Source organism: Oryzias latipes, chromosome 2 (assembly GCF_053564925.1).
Source record: "Oryzias latipes strain Hd-rR chromosome 2, Olatipes_Hd-rR_3.1".
In the NCBI taxonomy this organism is placed as follows: Eukaryota; Metazoa; Chordata; class Actinopteri; order Beloniformes; family Adrianichthyidae; genus Oryzias; species Oryzias latipes.
In genome coordinates, this window is record NC_136238.1 from 3735250 (window position 1) to 3760000 (window position 24751).

A 24751-nucleotide genomic window follows, 5' to 3' on the forward strand; every position below is an offset into this window, starting at 1 on the left:
TTGACACAGCGCCCCCTACAGACTGAAACTTTCCTTTTCCTCTTTTAGTTTATTTACTTACTTAACTTCGTTTTCTCTCAAATTTAACAGGATGTACTTTAATACATTTTTACTTTAGATTTTTATTTGATTTTTATCTTTGTGCTTTTTTCTATTTTTATTTGCTTTTATAATAAAAACTACTTGAAGCATCAGTTTCCTCTGGTTTGACCTAACAATGTCAAAGTAGACAAAGATTGTATCTTTATTACACAATTGTTTTGATTATTAGCTAAATTCCATATTCATAAAGCCAAATGGTTGAACTCCAAACCTAAATTCCAGCATTTTTGGAGTGAAATCAATCAGTACAGTACAATTATCAATAATCTGCAAAACCAAAAGGAAATTCCAAATAAAAATGATTTTTGAAAATTTTAAAATTAATTAAACCCCAAAGGTTTTTGAACGGATGTTTCCTTTTCTCTTATGTTGTATATGGATGTGTATATATATAATTAATTTTTTTTATGTTTCATATTTTTCTGCAATATGTACACATTTCAATTATTGCTTTGTATTTTTTTATAAATCATTTTCCATTGGCGGACGGGAATCAAACCTGCAGGAGGCACAGCAGCTGCAGTTACCGGTAACTGCCACAAGAGGGCGCCAAACAGCTGCATATTCCAATCTGCTGCCTGGAACAAACGTCAACACTTTCCATTCAACGACCGACCAGAAGAGCATTTCAAATCTATCCAAATACCTTCTGGACTGAGTACGACGGAGTATTAGGGCCACACAAAAAAAAAAAAAGTTAGAGCCACCAAAAAAAAAAAAAAGTAAAATTACGAGATTTTATCTCGTAAATTTAGGAGATAAAAACTCGTAAATTTACGAATTTTTATCTCATAAATTTACGACTTAAAATATCATAAATTTACGAGAAAAAAGTCGTAGATTAAGGAAAAAACACCGAAGTTGTCCGTTTATCGGAACCTAGCTTGAAGATGAAGTATGTGGAGCCTTTTGTGAAGCTTCATTTCCGGATTATTATAGGTTTAAAACAAAGAGATTCTGAACCTTTTGGCGACTCAAAATCAGATTATTTTCCGTGTAGCAGTCTTTCCGGGGTTCAGTGTCAGTAAAGCGGAGTTTAATATGTAAAATAAGGAGCTCAGAGACACATTTGGGTGTAGACAATCGCTGCAGCCTTTATTCTCCTTTTCATTCACATATCCTGAAGTTCATCTGTCACATTACGTCATGAACCTGTCATCCCAACACCAATGCGGAAGTAAACAGTGTTACAAACGCCCCCTCCTGCAGATGAAATGTCCCGTTTCAGCATAAAACAATAAAGAGGAATGAAAATAGTGTTTTATATTAGCTTTGGAACGTTGAAAATGCCAAAAAAAGTGCTCCTCCTTTTGTGTGACGGAAGCGTCACACAAACATAGAGATCTTGTCTTTGGTGGAGGAAGAAAGGATTCAAGCGAACAGCTGCAGGGACACCGACGACGGCTTCGTCGGGCTGCAGAGATCCTGCAAACCAACCATCAATAAATACAACTTTAATGAATCGTTAATCAAACAAATGACTTTCCAGACATTTGGAACGTTATCAATAAACATACAGCTCACCTGTTCAACAAAGTTTAGTCGGTCTTCTCTGCGGCTGCACGGCGTTCACCTGCTGCTATGCATGCTCAATTCCACTGTAATCTCCTAAAATTACGAGTTTTTTTCTCCTAAATTTACGAGTTTTTATCTCCTAAATTTACGAGTTTTTATCTCCTAAATTTACGAGTTTTTATCTCCTAAATTTATGAGATAAAATCTCGTAATTTTACTTTTTTTTTTTTTTTGGTGGCTCTATTTTTTTTTTTTTTTTTGGTGGCCCTAATACTCCGTCGTAACTGAGAGACTCTGGTGGTTGTGAAGTAATTTTGAGAAGTGTTTCTGTTTTTTCTACTTTTTTTTATTTAGGTTCTATCAGTTTGTAGGTAGATAGAAGCCTTGGCTTCACCAGACACCTTTTTCTGTTCATGTTGTTCAATGTTTATGTTGATGTTTAAGTTTGTGTGTTTAACATAACCAACATAAATGTCTCTCTCTCTCTAAAAAAGTTCCCGCCTTTCTGCCAATCTGAGAGGATTTTTCGAGTAAGCCCTGGTTGAGCAGTTCTGCAGGCTGCAGCCAGGGGTGGTTGGATTTTTCTGCAGCGTGTTGATCTGTAAACTATTTTATTTTGAAAAAACAGACGTGCTTCTTAATTCTTTGTTTTAATGTGAAAGTCCTGACCAACATCCTTTTTTAGTGTCTTACAGTTAAAGTTTATTTCTGTTTTAAGAGTCTAAAGACAGGAAAGTAACTTTTCAAAATAAAAGCTGAGGTTCCACTGATGCAGAACAGGTTTAGTGCTGCACTTTGTGTTAAAGAACCTGCAGAACCGACAGAACCTTACTCCATGAAGAGCTGTGATGACAAACAAACTCCGTCTTGGAGCTCAAACTCTCACAGATCAGACGTTTCTTCTAGTCGTCCTCCAGGTTTGCTCACATCTCAGGAGGATCTTCTTCTACTTCTCAGATCTTCTTCATGGTTTCATGGAGACTGTGATCAGATGGGTGGAGAAAGTCGTCTCCACCCTCCTGGAGGAGAAGCTGCAGAACCCGTGCTGTGATCCTAGAACCTCCAACAGACTCTCAGCTGATGAAACGGCCTCTTTAGCAGAGAGCAGAACGTTGATCTGATCTGTTGGAACCCACTCCATCCTGAAGCTGCACTGCTGAGTTCCTGTCCACCAGGGGGCAGCACTCCTTCATTCCAGCTGCAGGAAACCTTGATGTTCTGCAGAATCTGCAGCCGTTCAAACACTTCCTGTTACTGAGGAACAAAGACGTCATTCAGGAATGTGGTTCTGCTGCAGAACATTCTTCCAGACTAAAGCAGAGAAAAAGTCCCACAGAGCATCTGGAAGATCCACATTCTTTCAGTCAGAGCTGCTCTCAGGCTCAGACTCTTGTTCCAAACAGTCTGAATGTTGATGTTTGTGTCAGCAGTAAAGAGGTCAGAGGTCAGACCAGAGCTGTCAGTCAACAATGTGATCAGAAAATAATATTAATAAACTTTATTTCTATAACACCTTTCAAGATAAAAATCACAAAGTGCTTCACAGTAAAACACAGAAAATAAAAAAGATGTTTTTAGCTGCTTTTTAAAGAAACACTGAGTCTGCAGATCTGAGAGGAAGGGAGTTCCAGAAGGATGGAGCCGCTGCTGCAAAGACGCTGTCACCTTTAGTCTGTAACAACCAGCAGACCCTGGTCACATGACCTCAGGGACCTGCTGGGAGTGGACGGCTGCACAAAGTCTTTTCTATAGACCGGTGCTTGGTTATTTAGAGCTGTGTGTGTTAAAACCAGGATTTTAAATGCACTCTGTAGTGGATGTGGAGTCAGTGCAGCTGGATTAACAACGTGGAGACGTGTGAAAACTAGGATGATTTAGTTAAAAGCCTTGCAGCAGCGTTCTGGACAACCTGGAGAAGTTCTAGAGACTTTCTGCTTAAACATGTGAAGATGGAGTTACAATAATCAAGACGAGAAGATATAACAGCCTGGATGAGCATCTCCATCTCAGAACGAGACACAACTGGACTCAGTTATGTAATGTTTTTAAGATGATAAAAACAAGAACGAACAAGTGACCCGACATGAGAGTCAAGGGATAAAACCGGGTCTAGAGTCACGCCGAGGTTCTGACAGACGGCTTGATAGAGGAAGCAAGAGGACCGAACCACTAGACTATCTGGGGGGGGGGGGGCAACTGTCAGGGGCACAGACTAGAACCTCAGTTTTAGCTTCATTTAGGTGGAGAAAATGATCATTCATCCAACTCTGGACTGAATCCGGACACCTGCATAAAATCTGTATTTTAGAAACATCCTGGGGTTTAAAAGACACAAAAAGCTGAATATCATCAGCATAAAAATAATAAGAAATATCTTTAAAAGAACTTAAAATATGCTGCAGAGGCAGCAGATAAAAATATCAACAATAAAGGTCCCAAAACTGAGCCTTGTGGGACACCAGAAATGAGGGATGCAGAGGGCTTAAACTTTGAAAAACAACAGACAAGGATCTACCAGTCAGGTAAGAGCAAAACCAGTTTAACGCAGAACCGGACACCCCAACCCAGTTTCTTAGCCTGTCCAGGAGGACATAGTGGTCAACAGTGTCAAAGGCTGTGGTCAGGTCCAGTAACAGTAGCACAGAGGATTTTCCTGCATCACTCTGTATCAGGATGTCATTAGTGACTCTGAGTAGGACTGTTTCAGTTGAGAGAGTTCTGCCAAAACCTGACTGAAACTGATAGAAAATGACATGACTGTTGAGAGCAGGTGTAAGTTGTTTAGCAACAACTTTATCTAAGAATTTGGACATGAATGGAAGATTAGAAATAGGTCTAAAACTGCTTGCGAGGGAGCACAGGCTACCTTCTCTGCTGCAGGCAAGAGCAACACAGGAAGACAAGTAAAAGAAAATACAATGATGGTCAGAAATAAAAATGTCCTCAGAAAAAATAGTCAATATGCACACTTAAGGTAAAAACAAGGTTGAGTGTGCCACCTTAACATGTGTGGACCCAGACATATGCTGAATACACTGAAAAGAGTCCATGGGACTCTGAAACCTCTGGGTAAGGTTTTAGCAAAGATGGAAACATTCCCAGAGAATCTAGGAATGTTCCATCAAATCAGAACAATGTTGATGTCTGCAGATCAATTCCTAAAAGCTGATGATGTGTTTGAGCTGAAAGGAACATTTCTGCTTTGAACAGACGACCATGAAGGCATCAGAGCTCCTGCTCCAAACTCCAACATGTGATGAAACAAGCTGACAGTTGATCTGACCGCTGAAAACAGCTGAGAAGATCGTTGGTGTCCCTCTCACGGGCCTCTGGGACATTTATCACTCCCGCTCAACCGCAAAGCCATCAGGATTGCAGGGGACCCCTCACACCCATCACAGTGTCACTCCTCCTACTGCCATCAGGGAGGAGACTGCAAAGGCTGCAGGCCAGAACCAGCAGACTAAAAGACAGTTTCCTCCATCAGGCGATAAGGACACTCAACTCCCTCCCTGGCCTCCCCCCTCTGCCCCCTCCTCTCCATGCTACAAACTCACATTGAAAACTTTCACACCAGAGGATCTGGAGGGGGCAACTGTCAGGAGAACTGACTAGAACCTCAGTTTTAGCTTCATTCAGTTGGAGAAAATTATCATTCATCCAACTCTGGACTGAATCCAGACACGTGTAAAACCTGTATTTTAAAAACATAATGGGGTTTAAAAGACACAAAGAGCTGAATATCATCAGCATAAAATGATAAGAAATATCATTAAAAGAACTTAAAATATGGTGCAGAGGCAGCAGATAATCAACAATAAAGGTCCCAAAACTGAGCCTTGTGGGACACCAGAAGTGAGGGATGCAGAAGAGGACTTAAACTTTGAAAAAACAACAGAAAAAGATCTACCAGTCAGATAAGAGGAGGACCGAATACAGTAAATCCTTGTTTTTCACGGGGGTTAGGTTCCAAAAAGAACCTGTGATAGGCAAAATCCGTGAAGTAGATACTTTTGTTTTGTTTTTTTATTATTATACAATTAAATGTCACGGTGCCTCTGCCTGCCTCGCCCCCGTTGCTCTCCTCGGGACTTCACCAGCTGCTTCCACTTCATCCTCATCAGTCAGCTGCTCTTAAGGAGTTCCTGCTCATACAGCCTACGCCAGTTCGTTACCCCTAACGGTGACTACGCCTGGTCTGCCTGCTCATGCCTTGTGTTCTCTTGCCTTGCTTATTACTGACTCTATGCCTTCCTGACTCAGGATTCCTCTCGACGAAGACCCACTGTGCTGAAGTCCCCAGCCGCTTACCTGTTGCCTCGACGAAGTCCGGAACCGCAGAGCCGCAGTTTAACCTCCAGCCATGCCACAGGCCTCGCTCTTGCCTGATTGATTCTGCAACCCAAGCCTTGACATTAAAACCAATTTACCAAGTCAAATACTCCTGTGATCATTCTGGGTTCCAGCGTCTGGGTCTGCCTTACCTGAACACTATGACAGAATGGACTGGCCATACTCCAGACCCAGCTGACCCAGATGGTCTCCGTTACGCAGTAAGCCAACAAGGGCTCACTCTGGCCCGGGACACCAAGCCGATGCTCTCTCGCAAATCGCCACAGCCCAACAAGAACTTTTTCAACGCCTTGACAGTATGTCACACGCTTTATTGGAAATTACTGGTCAAACCTCCGCCTCCATTCCCGCAGTGACCACCGCCACTTCCGGCAACAACCCTGTTTCTGCTCCTGTCATGACGTCAGAGAACTTCCGCCTCCAGCCAGAACCATTCCACGAGGATGTGGAGGCATGTGGGGGTTTTCTCCTCCAATGCCAGCTTCTCTTCCAACAAGCTCCACGTCACTACTTCTCGGATCACAGTAAGATCACTCTGATCGTAAATTCCCTACGCAGCAAAGCCCTACAATGGGCCCAGGCCTTTCTGGCAGCCAATCCCATTTCTCACCTGTGTATCAGCTGTGTTTCTTCGGGGGAAGAACATAGTGATAGGCAGTTGTCGCTCTTTTTTCTTCTTTTAAAAAAGATCCTTATGCACCGACATGCCACTATGTTGGAGAACTGTAATGAACGGCTCATCGAAGGGTCCCCATTAAAAGCTGTTTTACGTACGTGTACATATTAAACTGCAACCTTATTGACGCACAGGTAGAGAAGAAGCGGAGTGACTTTTTAGCCAATCAGAATGCAGAACACAATGCACGATGCAAATTCGTGAAGTAGCGAAACCGTGAAAAGTAAACCGTGTTATAGCGAGGGATCACTGTATCCCAACCCAGTTTTTTAGCCTGTCCAAGAGGCAGCAGCACAACAATAACACACAACTCTCATTTACACTCACACTCCATCATAAAAAGAAAGTCTTAAATGAAGCATTTACAGTTGGAAAGCTTTGTCTCACAGTCATTCACGTTTTTTTATTGCCTCCAACGGCTGTTCTGACTTGTTAACATTCAGATTCAATCTGCTCAGTTCTGAGCTTTAGCAGAGGAGAACGATCATCTAAATCCTGAAAACAACTAATTCCTAAACAGAAAACCTTGATGTTCTGCAGAATCTGCAGCCGTTCAAACACTTCCTGTTACTGAGGAACAAAGACGTCATTCAGGAATGTGGTTCTGCTGCAGAACATTCTTCCAGACTAAAGCAGAGAAAAAGTCCCACAGAGCATCTGGAAGATCCACATTCTTTCAGTCAGAGCTGCTCTCAGGCTCAGACTCTTGTTCCAAACAGTCTGAATGTTGATGTTTGTGTCAGCAGTAAAGAGGTCAGAGGTCAGAGCAGAGCTGTCAGTCAACAATGTGATCAGAAAAGATGGAAACATTCCCAGAGAATCTAGGAATGTTCATCAAATCAGAACAATGTTGATGTCTGCAGATCAATTCCTAAAAGCTGATGATGTGTTTGAGCTGAAAGGAACATTTCTGCTTTGAACAGACGACCATGAAGGCATCAGAGCTCCTGCTCCAAACTCCAACATGTGATGAAACAAGCTGACAGTTGATCTGACAGCAAAGGAATGGATGAGGAAGACAGACGAGGAGGAAAGTCTCTGCAGAGCTGAAAGAGCACAGGAAGAGAAAACAGACTCAGGTGGTTGGAGGAAGATCAGCAGGTATGAGGTGGAGAAGAGAAACACCTGAAGATCCTGATCCTTGGAGGGAAAACAGAGATTTGGAGCTTTGGAGAGATCAGTGGGACTCTTTTTCTAAACTTCCTGCAGTCATCAAAGTGTCAAACTAAAGTGTTTTTCTGCTCTTCACATCTTTCTCTCTGTTGGAATCTGTCAGAGTTTTTCCTGGAAGCTCTGACACATCTGGAAGATCCACATTCTTTCACTTTGAGCTTTTCTTTGGGATCAAATCTCTGCCTCCAACGGCTGTTCTGACTGATGATCAGAAGGAGCTGTTTCCAGGAAATAGTCAGGCCCCTCCCTTCAGCTCCATCAGGAGTTTCTGCTTCAGTGTCAGTAGATGACAGATGAGGGGGGGTCATGCACGTCTGGAAGGGGGAGAACAGAAAGCAGAAGGTCACATGACCTTCACTGACATCAACTATCTGTCAATCTGACAGCTTGAAGCTCCGCCCCTCCTCCCAGTGACTGTCAGGTTTCTGGTTGAACTTGTTTCTGTCTTTAGTTTCTATAAGGCTCACAGATCTCAGACGTGGAAAACTGCATTTTTTCACCTGTTCAATATTGCTAAGATCAGAAATCTACTTTCTAAGAGTGATGCTGAAAAACTCATCCATGCATTTGTTACGTCGAGGCTGGATTACTGTAACTCCTTGTTAGCAGCGTGTCCTAAGAGTTCCTTAAGAAGTCTCCAGCTTGTTCAGAACGCAGCAGCTAGATTGTTAGCTGGAACTAGCAGAAGAGATCACATCACTCCTGTGTTAGTTTCACTTCACTGGATCCCAGTTGATTCTAGAATCAAGTTCAAGATCCTCCTGTTAACCTATAAGGCCTTACATGGAATGGCCCCGTCCTATATTAAGGACCTCATAGTCCCTTACCATCCAATCAGAACACTTCACTCACTAAATGCAGGACTGCTTGTGGTTCCTAGAATTAGTAAAAGTACGGTTGGAGGTAGAGCGTTTAGCCACCAAGCCCCTGTTTTCTGGAATAAACTCCCAGCTCATGGAAGAGAGGCCGACTCAGTTTCTACATTCAAAGTTAGACTGAAAACATTCCTCTGTGGACAGGATTATTGTCAGACTAGTTAGTATTCAGAGATTATTTAACTTAATGTTAATGTGTTTAAATTAAACTTAATAGTAACTATTTGTTTTAAAGGCTGCTAGAAGTTGAAGCTGGGGTAACTATGGTGCTCTGGGGTTCTGTCCTCTTTTCTCTTCTACTTCTACCCTTCCACTCTCCTCTATTCTTGATCATTATTCATCATTTAGTTCTCCATGCCTCTGTTTGGTGCAGTGATTCATGTACTGTCCCTCTTTCCCTCTTTCCCTCCTGGGGAGTGGGAGTGCTTCCAGACTCCAGTTGGCTCATCTCCTGCTCCTACACCTGGCTGTGGACCCCCCCCTCTGGCTTGTCTGGTGCCCCCAGCCGTCCCCCAACTTCATCTGGATGAAGATCATCTGCTGGACTTTAAATATGTAGTTGTAGAGTTACATACGTTTATTCTCTCTAAGAGTTCTGGTTCATCGCCTGTCCGTCCTGGGGGAGGATCCCTACTTCAGATAGATAGATAGATAGATAGATAGATAGATAGATAGATAGATAGATAGATAGATAGATAGATAGATAGATAGATAGATAGATAGATAGATAGATAGATAGATAGATAGATAGATAGATAGATAGATAGATAGATAGATAAGCTGCCCACACTTAAAAACACAATCATTCCTAAAACAAATAAAAACACAATAAATAGATAAAAAGATAAAAGGAAATTCCTAAAATCAAGTCAAGTTTCCCAGAATTCCAGTCTAATCAAAAACTAAAGTCAAATCTCTCAACACAGAGTGTTGTTCAGTCTGATGGCTCCTGGGACAAAAGACTTTCTAAGTCTGTCTGTGGTACAGGGTTGGGATAAAAATCTGCTGCTGAAGCTACTCTTCTTCTCACTGAAGGCCTCATAGAGGGGTGTCTCATTGTCCATGATTGTCTGGACAATGTCCGTTGTTCAGCCCCCTCCTCCATTGAGGCCAGCTTCAGTCCCACCACAGAGCTAGCCCTCCTGATGGTCTCGTTTTACAGTTTTTCTCAGTCGCTTTAGTACAATTCTCAGATCAGAATGAAATTCCCAAAACTATTTGTTCAATCTTCACATCATGATGTCACTTGTGTTCATCATATAAGCAGTTTCTCACTTCTTTGAACAAGTTGCAATTGCTTTGGTACATCCCTGCAAATGATTATGAACAATTCTCTGCTCTTTGCACATTATCAATTGTTTATGTCATGTTGATCAAAATGTATTATATAGTTCACTGTGCAATAGTCTTACTCCTCAAAACACCTAGTCATTAATTCATCGTATTAGTCATCAACTGCAAAATGGTTGACCAAGTTGTCATAATGTGACAAACATATTTTGCTGCATTGCAAGAGAGGATATTCGCTGTGATGTGGATGAAAATTTGTGTCCTAACATACAGGAACGACAAGAGGTGTAGGAAGACCACACCAATTCCTACTGCACTGCCTGTACTGTTGGACAGAATATTGTCCTATCTTTTTTTCCCTTTGTGTTATTGTTTGCAGTGGTTTTTTCTATGTTGGTATGACATGGTCTGTCAACAAATTACAATATGAACAATAAATGTGCAAATGTGAATCTTGTCCAGTCTCTTGCAATCAAACAAAAAAGGTGTAAATTACATTTTACAATAATTGTCATCAAGACTTTAGCCATAGTTTCCATCAGAACCTCCCTCTAAAGTACACAGTTATATTGACAACATGACTAAGTCATTTGACTGTCTTGTTCAGAGACAATGACACAAGGACTTGACATTCTGATGGCACTGACATGTTCAATGACATAAAGACTTAGCTTTGAGAGATGAACTAAAGATTTTGAGCAAGTTACAGGCTTTTGCAAGAAATCCATAGTGTTTTGCTGTTTGTACAAATTGTTTTGAGAAATGCACACATGTATTTGCAAACTTCAATTCTGATCTGAGAATTGTACTAAAGCGACTGAGAAAAACTGTAATCAGGTCAGGTTTCTCTTGCTTGTGCTGCAGCAGCAGATCACAGCGTACAGCAGAGCACTTTCCATGACTGTTTGATAGAACAGACTGAGAAGCTTGGAGGAGATGTTCAAAGATGCCAGCCTTCTCAGGAAGTACATCCTGGTTACTGAGCAGGGTGGTGTTCTGGTTCCAGTCCAGTTTCTTGTCCAACACCACTCCCAGGTATTTAGGAAACGTGACCGTCTCCACCAGGTCACCGTCTATGCAGATTGGCTGGGAGAGGGGGGGTTGTCTTCTGAAGTCCAGAATGAGTTCTTTGGTTTTTCTGATGTTTAGCTGGTTCTGCTTGGACCAAAGAATAAAATCCTGCACCAGCTGCCTGTCCTCCACCTGCTTGTCACAATGTGACAAGAATGTGGATCTTCCAGATCTGTCAGAGCTTCCAGGAAAAACTCTGACAGATCTGGAAGATCCACATTCTTTCACTTTGAGGTTTTCTTTGGGATCAAATCTCTGCCTCCAACGGCTGTTCTGACTGATGATCAGAAGGAGCTGTTTCCAGGAAATAGTCAGGCCCCTCCCTTCAGCTCCATCAGGAGTTTCTGCTTCAGTGTCAGTAGATGACAGATGAGGGGGGGGTCATGCACGTCTGGAAGGGGGAGAACAGAAAGCAGAAGGTCACATGACCTTCACTGACATCAACTATCTGTCAATCTGACAGCTTGAAGCTCCGCCCCTCCTCCCAGTTGTAATGTCCGTAATGCTTCAAAGAAAAAGAACCGGACAACGGACTGCAACCAAGTATCGGCTTTATTTCCGAACACGCCTCATTACATCCCTCTAGAACCGTCTCCCGGTGTTTTACACCTGTTTGAGTATATATCTCTTTTTTCCACTAGATGGGGTAGTTTCACACCAAACATGTCACACAAATGTGAACACCACATTGCTCTTTTTTTTTTTTTTTTTTTTAACATGTGTGACCTTAAACATGTGTGCATTCTAGTCAACAAACAATTTTGAACCGACAAATGAAAGAAATTATGTTCCTAAATATATAACCATGCAGCCAGTGATTAAAATAAAAAGAAACTGAATTAAGTCAGGAATGAACAACATTCTGATTTCTGTTCGTCTTCATTCGATGTTACTACACCACACAAATGTATTTGTGTGCTAAGTATAGTCCTGTAAGTAAGTAGGAGGATGTCTGTTGCTCCTTTTAGGGTAGCGTGGTGATGAGGTGATGGAAGGGTTCTCACCGGGCTCTGGGGCATCATCATCAGGATGAAGTGGCATCTCCAGAAGCCGTGGGGTAATCCGTTTGAAGAACGAAGAGTTCCTTGTCACAGAGTGTCCATTTCTGGTGGCTGTGATCATGGATCCTTTGATGTCCTTCACTTTGTATGGTCTGGTATTATATGGTGTAGTAAGCTTGCAATGCTTGGTTTGCTTGTGCAGCACAACGTCACCAGGAGCAAGAGCATGTGGTGTAGCATGACGCCGCACATCTGCATAAGATTTCATCTTAGCTTTAGCCGCACTATCTCTTGCTCTCACTCTACAGTCCGAATTATTTCCTGTGGAAGAAGGAAGTGAAGGTATCTTCGTGCGCATCTGGCGTTGAAACAAGAGCTCGGCAGGAGAGCTCTGAGTTGTGCTGTGAGGTGTAGCTCTATATTCTCGTAGAAAGATGTTTAGCTGTTGTTTCCAGGGAATTCCTTGTGAGTTTGCCACTCTTATGGCTTTTCCTAGCGTGCGCATGAATCTTTCAGCTGCAGCATTGGCTTGGGGCCAAAGTGGCGTTGTACGATGATGATGAAACCCGAGATAGGTTGCAAACTGGGAGAACTGATCACCATTAAATGGTGGGCCGTTATCAGTTTTCACAACTGCAGGAATCCCGAACAACGAGAACACTTTGTCCATGACAGGAATGACTGTGTTAGCTGAGGTTGACCTCACAATTTCAACGACTGGGTAACGTGTATACTCATCTATAATAACAAGTAAATATTCCCCAGTGGGAAATGGTCCACAAAAATCTGCACTCACGCGGTGCCACGGAGTTTCAGGAAGAGGCGACATTCTTAACGGTTCATTATTGGTAACTGGTGTAGCAGCTTGACATGCAATGCAATCACGTACGGCAGTCTCTGCCTTCTGATCTATATTTGGAAACCAGACTTTGGATCTGAGCAGTGCTTTGGTCTTAACTACTCCTTGATGTCCCTCATGAGCGAGCTGAATCACTCTATCTTGTAGAGCAGCCGGAATCACTAATCTGGTACCACGTAGAATGATGTCCGATGAGGGCGATGTTGTCAGTTCTTCACTCACTCGTTTGAAGCGGTCCAGCATATCTGCATGCAGGGACTTGTGGCTTTGATGCCAATTGTTGTCTCTGATGAACGTGGAAACCTCTTGAAGCACCGGATCCTTCAGTGTTTCGGCCTTTATCTCTGTGAGTGTCATAGCTTTAGGTGTTGAATGAGTTGCGGCAAAATTCACGTACTCCTCAGCCACCTTAGTAGCACGTGTGCTCTCACATGATGGAGAAAGCATGGGGTGTCGAGACATGTAGTCAGCCGGATTTTCAGCTCCCTTTCTGTACTCCACCCTGAAGTTATAGGGCTGAAGCCTCAGGCCCCATCTTTCAATTCTGGCAGGTGGTTTTGACTTGGGATTGTTCCATATGGCTTCCAAAGCTTTATGATCAGTGACAAGTGTGAATGGATGACCATAGAGGTAAAGGTGAAAATGCTCACAGCTCCAAACAATAGCCAGTGCTTCTTTCTCTGTCTGAGAATATCTGGTCTCAACGTCACTGAGAGCTCTACTTGCATAGGCTATGACATGTCTTTCTGCTGTTTCATCTCGCTGGCAGAGGATGGCACCCAGGCCAACCGGGCTAGCATCCACCAGTAATTCTGTCTCTCTGCCTGGATAGAAGTAGGACAAAACCGTGTCACTAGTAAGACCGTCTTTCAGTTTTTGCAGTGCAATCTGCTGGTCCGGGCCCCACGCCCAAGTTGCATCTTTTCTTGTGAGTTTGCGTAGTGGCTCAGTGATGGACGAGAAGTCCTTGATGAACCTGGAACAGTAATTGGCCATGCCAAGGAGACTTTTGATGTCACTGGGAGTCTTGGGGTCAGAGGCCTGGTGAACAGCAGCGACTTTTTTTGGGTCTGTGGACACACCATCAGCAGAGAAAATGAAACCAAAGAACTCCAGTTTGGATTTGTTAAATTCACATTTTTCTTTGTTAAGAGTGAGGCCACTTTCCTTTAGCCTATGGAACAGAGCTCTAAGGTTGTCATCATGTTCAGCCTGTGAGGCACCAAAAACTATGATGTCATCACTGAAATTCTTCACACCAGACAGACCTTGGAGAGTCTGACAGATGGCGTTTTGAAATACCTCAGCAGCAGATGATATTCCAAAACTGAGTCGTTTGTAGCGCTTGAGTCCTCGGTGGGTGGTGAATGTGGTGATGTATCGACTGTCAGGGTGTAGCTCCAACTGATGATATCCAGCTCTCAGATCTAGTTTCGAAAAAACTGTAGCTCCATTTAACTCATGAACTATGTCATCCATGGTAGGGGTGATGTGGCGTTCTCTCTCAATAGCCACGTTTGCTTGACGCATGTCGACACAGATCCTAACTTTATTGGGGTCCTTGGGCTTTGGTGGTGTGACAATAGGTGAGACCCATGGTGTTGGTCCAGTAACATCCTCAATGATGTCATCTGCCTCAAGTTTGTAAAGCTCTTCGTCCACTTTCTTTCGAATATGAAAGGGTACACGTCGATGTGGTTGTATTGTGGGTCTGATGTCAGGATTTATGTGAAGCTTCACCTGAAAGTTTTTCAGTTTCCCGATGCCTTTGAACAGTTCTGGGTGACTAGCCACAAGTGCATCTGCAACCGAACCACCTGGTCCTGAAGTTGAAACTGCAGTGACCACACTGATTAGTCCAAGCGCTGTGGATGTCTTGTAACTGAGAATATTACATCCTTCACCTTTAATCACAAAGAACGTGCACATAATCTTTTTGCTTCGCTTTGCCACACAGCACTTAAATACACCACTGACAGGTAAGGAAACAGTGGAACGGAAAGGATAGATTTTTGTTTCAGTGGGGCAAAGTTGTGGGCGTGGTTTCAGTTGCTCAAAACATGTTTGACTGAGACAGTTTGCTGAGGCTCCTGAATCTATCAGAACGGATATAGTAAATCCATTCAGTTTGATCTGAGTTTGTGGCAAGTCTGAAAGTTTCTCAGCATCAACTGCAAAAACGTATGCATCATCACTGCTGGAAGAATTATCCGGGTCTTTACTTGTTGCAGCCGCTTGTGTGAAGTGAATGTTCCTGGAGTTTTGACCATTTCTGCCTCGTGGTGCTTTTGAGGTGGTATATGTCTGCTTAGAGCGGCACTGTCTTGCAAAATGGTTTAATTTGCCACAGGCTCTGCATTGTTTGCTCTTGGCGGGACACTCTCCTGTGTGAGGATAATTACCTCCACAATTCCTGCAGCGGTTGTTGGACTGTTGTTTTGCTGACCACTTGCTTTTACTAGCATGCGTGGCTGATGTTTTAGAAGACACCTTGTTGACTACTGCTTCTGTTTTTGTTTCCATGCCTGTAGCTTGCATTTCAGACAGTTCGAGTGCTCTTCCATAATCAAGGAGGTCATTTAAGCTTAATTCAGGCTCCCTTAGGGCTTTCCTGCGCAACCTCGATGATGTGCAGCTTTGTATAATTTGTGTTTTAATCTCTGCTGTTAAGTCCGTAAATTCACAATTTTTTGCCAGTATTCTCAGTCTTGTATGATAACTGTCCAGATTTTCTCCTGGTTCTTGTGTGGCTTTTCGGAACATGAACACTTGATATTGAATATTTTTCTTTGGGGAAAAATAAGTTGTCAACTTTTGTTTTGTGTCTGCATATTTATCATCTTCTGCTGCGACTGTGTCGTAAATATCATGGACTCTTTCTCCTGCCACATGCAACAATAATGCTTTCAGCCTGGCATCTCCTGTTATGTTCATAGCAGTAGTATAGTTTTCAAACCTTTGCACCCACTTGGTCCAACGAGGTCCAACAGTGCCTGGATCCGTTTCTGTGTCAAAAGGAAGGAGAGTCGCCATGTTTCCTGCCATCGTCGATGCACCTTTTTTGTCTTTCTTCTGCTTTTTTTTTTAATGCTGCAGTTCTTGCTCTCTTGAGAGAAAAAAAAAAGTATTTAGAGTTCACTCCTCGTCGCCAATGTAATGTCCGTAATGCTTCAAAGAAAAAGAACCGGACAACGGACTGCAACCAAGTATCGGCTTTATTTCCGAACACGCCTCATTACATCCCTCTAGAACCGTCTCCCGGTGTTTTACACCTGTTTGAGTATATATCTCTTTTTTTCCACTAGATGGGGTAGTTTCACACCAAACATGTCACACAAATGTGAACACCACACCAGTGACTAGCAGGTTTCTGGTTGAGGCTGCTCCAGCTGCTGCCCCGCCCACCTGTGCTGCCCCGCCTCCATCCAGGTGGACTCTTCCTGGTTGTGAGTCAGTGATCAGTGCTGCAGCTGCGTTGACACGGTGAGGGAGACTCTTCTTCCTCTTCATCTCTTTGCAGAAACTGAAGTGAGTTTGTTTCTGGAACTTTGTCTTCACTAACTTGACTGTTTGTTTCTGAATGTTTGGAGAAGATCTTCTTCTTTCTCTGCAAACTCTCCTCCCTCTGCTGTTTCCAAAGCTTCATCATTGTTGGATCAACAACATGGAGGACTCTTCTTCATCACCTCAACAACAATCAGCTGATGCTTGTTGGCTTTTTTCATTTCTGACTCCAAACCTTCCTGTTCTCCTCCATCCAGTCTGTGGGAGAACTCCTTCCTAAAGTAATAGATTACAGTTCCAGGTAACAGAGTCCTATTTCCTCCTTCCATGTTCAGGAACTCTGGGATTCCATCAGACCAACAAGCTAGAATAGAAATGTTTGGAGCAGAGAGACCATGAGGCCTTAGTGGATGAAAACAAAGATTTTTCTGCTTTTCTTCAACTATCAATTCTATTTTTCAGATCATCTTCAATGATTTTGCTGTTAGTCTTCATAGACTCTAAACTTTAGTTGTTGTCTTCCTCATGGTGTGTTTTGTGTGTTTTTGGACAGAGTTGTGTGTCTAGTTTTTCTAGTTCAGTCATTTGAACTTTAGGACAGAGAATTGGAGCCACCATCAAAATAACAAAGAAATACATTTATCAGAAAAAAGTCCTACAATTCTGACTTTTGTCTCATAATTCTCCAACTTTCTTTGTGTAGAATGACCACTTTGTCTCCTAAATGTCTAACTTTCTTCTAGTAAATGTGTAGTTTTCTTCTTAAGGCGGTCCTAGTTCTCCGTGGTAGAACCTGCTTTAATGAAAGCGTTTGTTCCTGAGGCTCACAGGCCTGTAGTTCTCTGTTTGAGACCACCTCCACAGACGGGTCAGAGAGCGGTTCCTGGTCCAGAACAGGATCCACTTGGGTGGATTCAGACTGAACATTTGATCCAGATTATCAGGAAACAAACTCTGGTTCACTTTAAACCAAATGTGTCCAGTCTGAACACAGCCTAAGTTTTCTTTTTCTGGACTAAACTCACTTCAGCTGAATTCTGATCCTCCGATTGTGTTTCCATTGTTTCCACTTTACCAGAAATAAACTTTATGATTAGAAATCTTCATGAAACCAAATCATCCTTCATAGAAATGAGAACAACTCTGTGGAAAAGTTTTTCTTCTGCAGCTGTTCTAAAGAAACTAAAAGTAACTCAGGACTCAAGTTACAGTTTCCAGAGAGTAATCCTGTAAGGTAATGGATTACTTTAGAACAAGTAACCTGTAATGCTTTCCAGTTCAGAGGTTCAACAGTGGAATCAAAGTCTCTGTTGGAGCTTTGAGAGGAAGAATTCATGTCTTTCTTTCTTTTCTCCTCATTCTTTGATTTCTGTCTGTTTTTCTTGATGCTTCATGTTTCCTGAAGTGTAGAAACAGGAAGTTTGTCGTTTCTGTGTCAAAGTGACTGAATGGAAATGTTGCTGCTGCAGCTCCATGTCAATACCTGCTGGAGGGAGAGCAGAAGGGCAGCAGCTGATGGCAGCTTCCTCTGATGATGAGGAGGGTTTCCTCTGCAGGTGAAGGTGTGTGTGAGCTGATGTGGATCAAGTGAATCCAGCAGCATGGATCAGTGGGAGGAGCCACAGGAGGGAGCCCCTCCCTCTAAAAAAGGCAAATACGGTAACCATGACAACCAGAGCAAAGCTCAGAGGTGAGATGAACATCTCCAACTGTCCATGATCTTCTCCATGTCAGAGCTCAGGACTCAGACCAGCAACCTGCATTCTTCACAGGAACCAACATGGACCTAAACTTGGATCTGGATCTGATTCTGGATCCAGCAGTGTTTCCTTCAGGAGTGATTATTCAAAGGGTCATAATCCAGACTTCAAGGACGTCCGTCCAGGACTGGAACAGTAAGTGTTTGTCAGAGTTAAAGGATTCTGGATTCTAGTTCAGATGATCTGTAGTTTTCAGATGAAGGACTTGAGGTCTGGTTCAGTTCTGGATCTCTCTGATCAGACTCACTTGGAGCATCATGTGTGTGTTGAGATCTTTTCAGTTGAGTCTTCTGAGAGTCTCTGAGAGACATCAGAGATGTTGGAGAAGAAAACATGTTGACTGCTGACTCTGACTGACAGCAGCTCCAGTCTGATTCCAACCAAATCAGGAGAAAAGTTCCAGTTTTCTCTGCTTTGCTAGATTTTCTTGGTGGAAATGTCTGACTTTGGTTTCATAGTGTGGCTGATTTCTCCAAGTCTGACAAAGTTGACCACGCCCACAACGTGAGCGTCCAGCAGGTCACCCACAGACTTTGCTGCTTTGTTCCCAATATTGTCGTCTGATTACAGCTGTTCCTGTAAGAACAAAAGCAAAGAAAAACAAACAAAAAAAGAACAAAGACAGACATGAGTAGCGGGGACCAACTAAGACATTGTTTCAAGTCCGGTCAGATGGAGCAGAATATTGTCCATTTCTTCCATCGATCTTTCAGTTTTTGTGCATCTAGCCTTAAGTAATGCGTCATCTTCTCCATGGAGAAAATGTCCTCCATAATGTCTCTCCATTGCTGCCGTGTCGGCATTTCACTTCTCAGCCAGTTTCTTGTATCATCACCTTGAACAGGTTCTTGTCTTCTGGTCGAATGACGTCCGTCGTTAGGCCAAAGTACAGTATCTGTGGGTCCATATCTCACATCCTAGGATATCTGAAAGGTTTTGACCATATTTTCACAGAAAGGAGAAATATTTCCACATGACCAGAAGATGTGTGAATGGTTAACGTTAAAGTCCCCACACAGCCTCCAGCATTGTTGTGGAGTTCCCAGCTGTTTACTCTTTATGTGAGGACTAATAAAAATCCTTGTCAAGTTTTCCATCCAAATTCTCTCATTTTCTAGAACATGTGGAGCTGTGCTGTAGTCCACAGATTGAATGCCATTCATCTTCTGACAGTGAAAATTGGAATTCTGATTCCCACTTTTGTTTTATATACAGAGAGTTATATCCATTACAGTTTAACAAGCATCTGTACAGTTTGGAAACAACCTTTGAGTGTAGCTTCTTATAAGACCCCGTCAGCATTTCTATTAACTTGCTTCCGTCTTGACGAAGATATTTTTTAATCTCCGTGTTGTAAAAGTGCCTTAAATGGAAATTCCTGAATAGGTCAGCCGTATCAAGCTGATCCTCCTCTTTGAGCCTTCCAAAGGACTTGAACAGTTTTCTATCTGTTAACATGCACACTGCCGTCATTCCTCTGTCACTCCATTTCTTAAAGATATTGTCCGTCTGTCCCATTCTGAATTTTTGAGCTTGTGAGGGCCAGATAAGTAGTTTGTAATCTCTACCTATGTCGTATTTATTGACCATGCCCCACCAGATCTTTAGTGTCGTTTCAATTATAGGGTTTTGTTCTATGATTTCTATTTGTATTTTCTCCCCCAGTCTTGCTTGTGGTGGACATTTACTGTAGGTCAACTCCATTTGTTTCCATTTGAAGTGATATTCTGTTGTACACCGACATACTATGTATCTTAACTGGGCTGCTAAATAGTATTCTCTAAAGCTAGGGAGGCCTAATCCTCCTCTTTCTTTTTCTAGTTGGAGTGTTTTCAATTTCACTCTTGGTTTTTTCCCTTCCCAAATAAATCTAATGACTTGTTTGTCCCATTTTATAAAGTGATCCTCTGAGATCTGCATTGGTAATGATGAGAAAAGATATAACAATCTGGGTGGCACATTCATTTTTATAACCTCTATTTTGGAGCTAAGGTCCATGGACAGACTGGTCCATTTTGTTAAGTCTTTTTGTATTGAATTAGTCATCCTATTATAATTAATATCATAAAGTTCATCAAGTTTTGCCGTCAGAAAAACTCCTAAATATTTCATATTTACTGCATCCCATTTCAATTTATATCTTTGTCTAATTGAATCTGCTGGTTTATAATTTATGCAGAGTAATTGAGTTTTAGAAATATTTAATTTGTATCCGGATTTCCTTCCAAAGTCCTTCAGAATCGTCAGGAGTTTTGGGAATGCTAGTTCTGGGCTCTGCAGATAAATAGTAATATCATCTGCAAAGAGCCCTATTTTTTGTTCTTCCTTTCCTATCGTCACCCCTTTAAACTCGTCACACTGTCAGATATACTGAGCTAGAGGCTCAATGAACAGAGCAAAGAGAGCAGGGCTCAGACAGCATCCTTGTCGTGTTCCAGTGAACAGCTCAAACTTTTCTGTCAAGTTTCCATTTATTTTAATTCTGGCTGTCTGCTTATGATATAATGCTTGAATACATTTAATGAAGGGGGGGCTAAAGCCCATTCTCCTCAGAACCGCGACTAGGAAGCACCAGCCGACTCTATCAAAGGCCTTCTCAGCATCTAAACTTATTAAGACTGCAGGAACATTGACTTTATTGGCCTCGTTTGACATTCAACGTGCGTCCTACGTTGTCCTGTGTCTGTCGTCCTTTTATCAAACCTGTCTGGTCCTCATCTATCAGATCAGGGAGAAAAGATTCCAGTCGTCTTATTATTGATGTGAGTAATTTATAATCAACTTTTTAAACAGAGATTGGTTGATTATTTTTCTCTTCTTTTAGTAGTGCAGAGATAACTGCTTTCTTTCTACGATGGCGGAGTCCTGGCATTTTTAAGTGTCCAGTTAAATGAATCTAGTAGAAGAGGAGCTAGATCTTCTTTAAAGACTTTATACCACTCACCAAAATTTTTGTTGCTTTGGGGCCTGATTCATAAAAAATGTGTTTTGTGAATCTTAATTTTTTCTGGAACTCTTGTTCTGATATACTGGACAGCTGTTCTTTAACCTCTTTTAACCCGTCCAGCTCCCACTCCTCCCGGTCCATCACCCAAACTACCCTCAACTCAACCTCTCCTGCGCGCCTCTAGAGGTGCTATTCCCCGGAGCTAGGATGAAACGGGCCCCCAGTGTCCTAGGAAAGGTTATGTCAAACTGGGGCCCTGTGATGAACAGCTTCCTTCTGGTGCTATACCTGTAGTTGCACCACGTAGAATGCAAAAAAGGGCAGTTAGACTGTCCAATCAAAGAAATCTAGTTCACATCCCTTGCAAGAAGGTTTTGACCAGTCCCAAGGAAACTAATCTCAAACTTGCTGCACTCAATGTCAGATCTTCATGCAACAAATCATTTTTAATCAATAATCTTATCTCTTCTTTTAATCTTGATTTTATGTTTTTAACTGAAACATGGCTTGACAAAAACACAGGAAACATAGTTCTAGTCGAATCAACTCCCCCCAACTACAAACATGAATCGGAAATACGAGAAAATAAAAAGGGTGGAGGCGTTTCTGCACTGTTTAGAGATAATATTGCAACCCGCAGACTATCATTTGGTGTGTTTTCATCATTTGAGTATGTGTCCTTTAAGATTGAGCTAAAACAAACTCCTCCCTTACTCTGCAGGGTTATGTACAAACCTCCTCAGCACAGCAAAAGTTTTATTGATGATTTCACTGAAATGCTCTCAGTTGTGTGCACAGACTTTGATGGTCTAGTCATTACAGGTGATTTTAATGTTCATGTTGATAATGTCAATGACAGAAATGCAAAAGAGCTCAATGCTGTCCTTGAAACCTTTGGTCTAATTCAGCATGTGAGTTGCCCCACCCACAGCAGAGGGCGCACTCTGGACCTGCTCATAACAAAGGGGGGTTACTATTTACAATGTCAGTGTGGTTGATGTCGCCCTCTCTGATCATTTCTGTGTATTCTTTGACCTGTCTGTTGCTCCCAAACCACCGCCTGGCCCTGCAGTTGTCCAAAGGAGACAAATAAATGAGAGCACTAGGGCACAGTTTGTAGAAATGATAAACCCTGAAAACGTCTCTGGTGCCAATGTTGATGAAATGCTGAATTCTGTTACTTCTAGCATCTTGAATGTTCTGGATGCCATTGCCCCTATGAAAGTTCAATTGAGAAAACATAGACAGAAAGCTCCCTGGAGGAACGATGATCTAGTCAGGGCACAGAAACAACAGTGCCGCAGAGCCGAGCGAAAGTGGCGCAAGTCAAAACTCCAGGTTCATTATGGAATATATAAGGCGGAGTTGTACGCTTACAACCAGATCTTATGGAGAACAAGGGAAAGGTACTTCTCTGAAATAATTGGAAGTTGCAGCAGCAACTCTCGTATCCTGTTCACAACAGTTAACAGATTAACTAACCCTCCAACCCAGCTACCAATAGAATTGGTTTGTACACCTAAATGTAATGAGTTTGCTGTATTTTTCAATGACAAGGTTCAGGGCATTAAAAAAGCCATCAACTCCACAACACATAACTATCGAACCGCCACCTAATCACTCTAAGCTGACTCACTTTATACCTGTCACTGACCAAACTGTCCAAGAGACCATCACCCGTCTGAGCTCGTCTACATGCTGCCTTGATGTGTTACCCACTAGATTTCTAAAGTCTGTCTTGAACAGTGTGTTGCCATCAATTACTCAAATAGTTAACATGTCTCTTCAATCTGGAATATTTCCAGAGGCCTTAAAAACTGCAGTCATTAAACCTCTCCTGAAAAAGAGCAGTCTTGATCCCACTGTACTGAATAATTACAGACCTATCTCTAATCTGCCATTTTTAGAAAAAGTCCTTGAAAAAGTTGTCTACCAACAGCTCACTGACTTTCTCTTATTAAACAATTCATTTGATTTTTTTTCCAGTCAGGTTTTAGACCCCATCATAGCACAGAAACTGCTCTTATCAAGGTAACCAATGACATCCGCCTGAACACTGATGATGGAAAAGTCTCTGTCTTAATCCTGCTAGACCTGAGCGCTGCCTTTGATACTGTTGATCATGGGATCCTTTTGCACAGACTCCAAGACTGGGTTGGCATCTCTGGATCTGCCCTAAGTTGGCTCAAGTCTTATCTAGAAGACAGGAAATATTTTGTTAAAATTGGGAGTTGTGTCTCAGACTACATGGGCTTGAATTGTGGTGTGCCCCAGGGATCGGTCCTGGGACCCCTTCTGTTCAACCTCTCCATGCTGCCATTAGGGCAGTTAATACGCAGTAATAACATATCTTATCACAACTATGCAGATGATACTCAGATCTATGTGTCACTGACAACAGGTGAATATGGGCCGGTGGATTCTCTCAACCACTGCCTCCAACAGATCAGCGCGTGGATGCAGAACAACTTTCTCCAGCTAAACTCAGACAAGACCGAAGTTATTGTTTTTGGCCCACAGAAACAAAGAGAAATTGTCAGCAGCTACCTTCATTCTCTGTCTCTTAAACCCTCAAATCAAGTCAGAAATCTAGGGGTAATCATGGACTCTGACCTGAACTTTAACAGCCATATCAAGTCAGTAACATCAGCGGCATTTTACCACCTGAAAAACATTGCCAAAATCAAAAACATAATCTCAAAGCGAGACCTGGAGATACTTATCCATGCATTTGTCTCCAGTAGGTTAGACTACTGTAACGGCCTGCTCACCGGCCTCTCCAAACGAGCTGTAAAACAGCTTCAGTACATCCAGAATGCTGCTGCTCGAGTCCTGACCAGAACCAGGAAGTATGATCACATTAGTCCTGTGCTCAGGTCTCTGCACTGGCTCCCTGTACCTCAAAGAATAGACTTCAAAGCAGCTCTGCTTGTGTACAAGTCTCTCCATGGCCGAGCACCAAAGTACATCTCTGACATGTTAGTGCCATATGAACCATCTCGTACTCTGAGGACCTCAGGGACCGGCCTCCTGTTGATTCCCAGAGTCAGAACTAAACAAGGGGAATCAGCGTTTCAATATTCTGCAGCTAAAATCTGGAACAGCCTCCCTGAAGGCGTAAGACAGGCCTCTTCTGTGTTCATGTTCAAATCTAGACTTAAAACATTTCTGTTTAGCCGTGTATATGACTGAAAGGTCCTATCTGCACTTTTCTTTCCTTCCTTTCTTTTTAAATCTTTTCCTTTTCTTTTAAAGTAAATTTTATGTTGATTATTTCTATGATGTATTGTGATTTTAATGCATTTTTCTGTTTTGTGAAGCACCTTGAATTACTTTGTGTACGAATTGTGCTATACAAATAAACTTGCCTTGCCTTGCCTTTTATACTTTTCGTCAGATCGTTACTTCTGAGTGTTGCTGTTTCTCTAGCCTTCTTAACTGTGGTTCAAGCTAAGTCTGTAGTCATTCTCTTTTTTATAAGTTACGACATCTTTGATATCAGGTTCCCTCGCATCACTGCTTTGACAGTGTCCCGTATTATTATCTGATCATCTTTATTGAGGGTAATGCAGTCTGCAATTTCTATTTTAATTTTTTGCACTTGAGATTCATTATTGAGGATGCT

The 24751-nt window shown here is 42.3% G+C and overlaps 2 protein-coding genes and 1 pseudogene across 3 annotated transcripts in view; all 3 read left to right on the forward strand.

Annotated features, from left to right (window-relative positions):
• Positions 1–24751, forward strand: part of LOC144982190 (NACHT, LRR and PYD domains-containing protein 12-like) — a 298037-nt gene that overhangs the window by 151318 nt on the left and 121968 nt on the right. The gene's annotated exons all lie outside the window — the stretch shown is intronic.
• Positions 1–24751, forward strand: part of LOC144983595 (NACHT, LRR and PYD domains-containing protein 12-like) — a 117391-nt gene that overhangs the window by 68341 nt on the left and 24299 nt on the right. The window lies entirely within an intron of this gene.
• The window catches only part of LOC144983611 (NLR family CARD domain-containing protein 3-like), a 23595-nt pseudogene continuing 10419 nt past the window's right edge, over positions 11576–24751 (forward strand). The window contains exons 1-3 of the transcript XR_013647338.1: positions 11576–16443; positions 17976–18109; positions 18192–18314. The product of XR_013647338.1 is annotated as an NLR family CARD domain-containing protein 3-like (transcript). The remainder of the gene's footprint in view (positions 16444–17975; positions 18110–18191; positions 18315–24751) is intronic.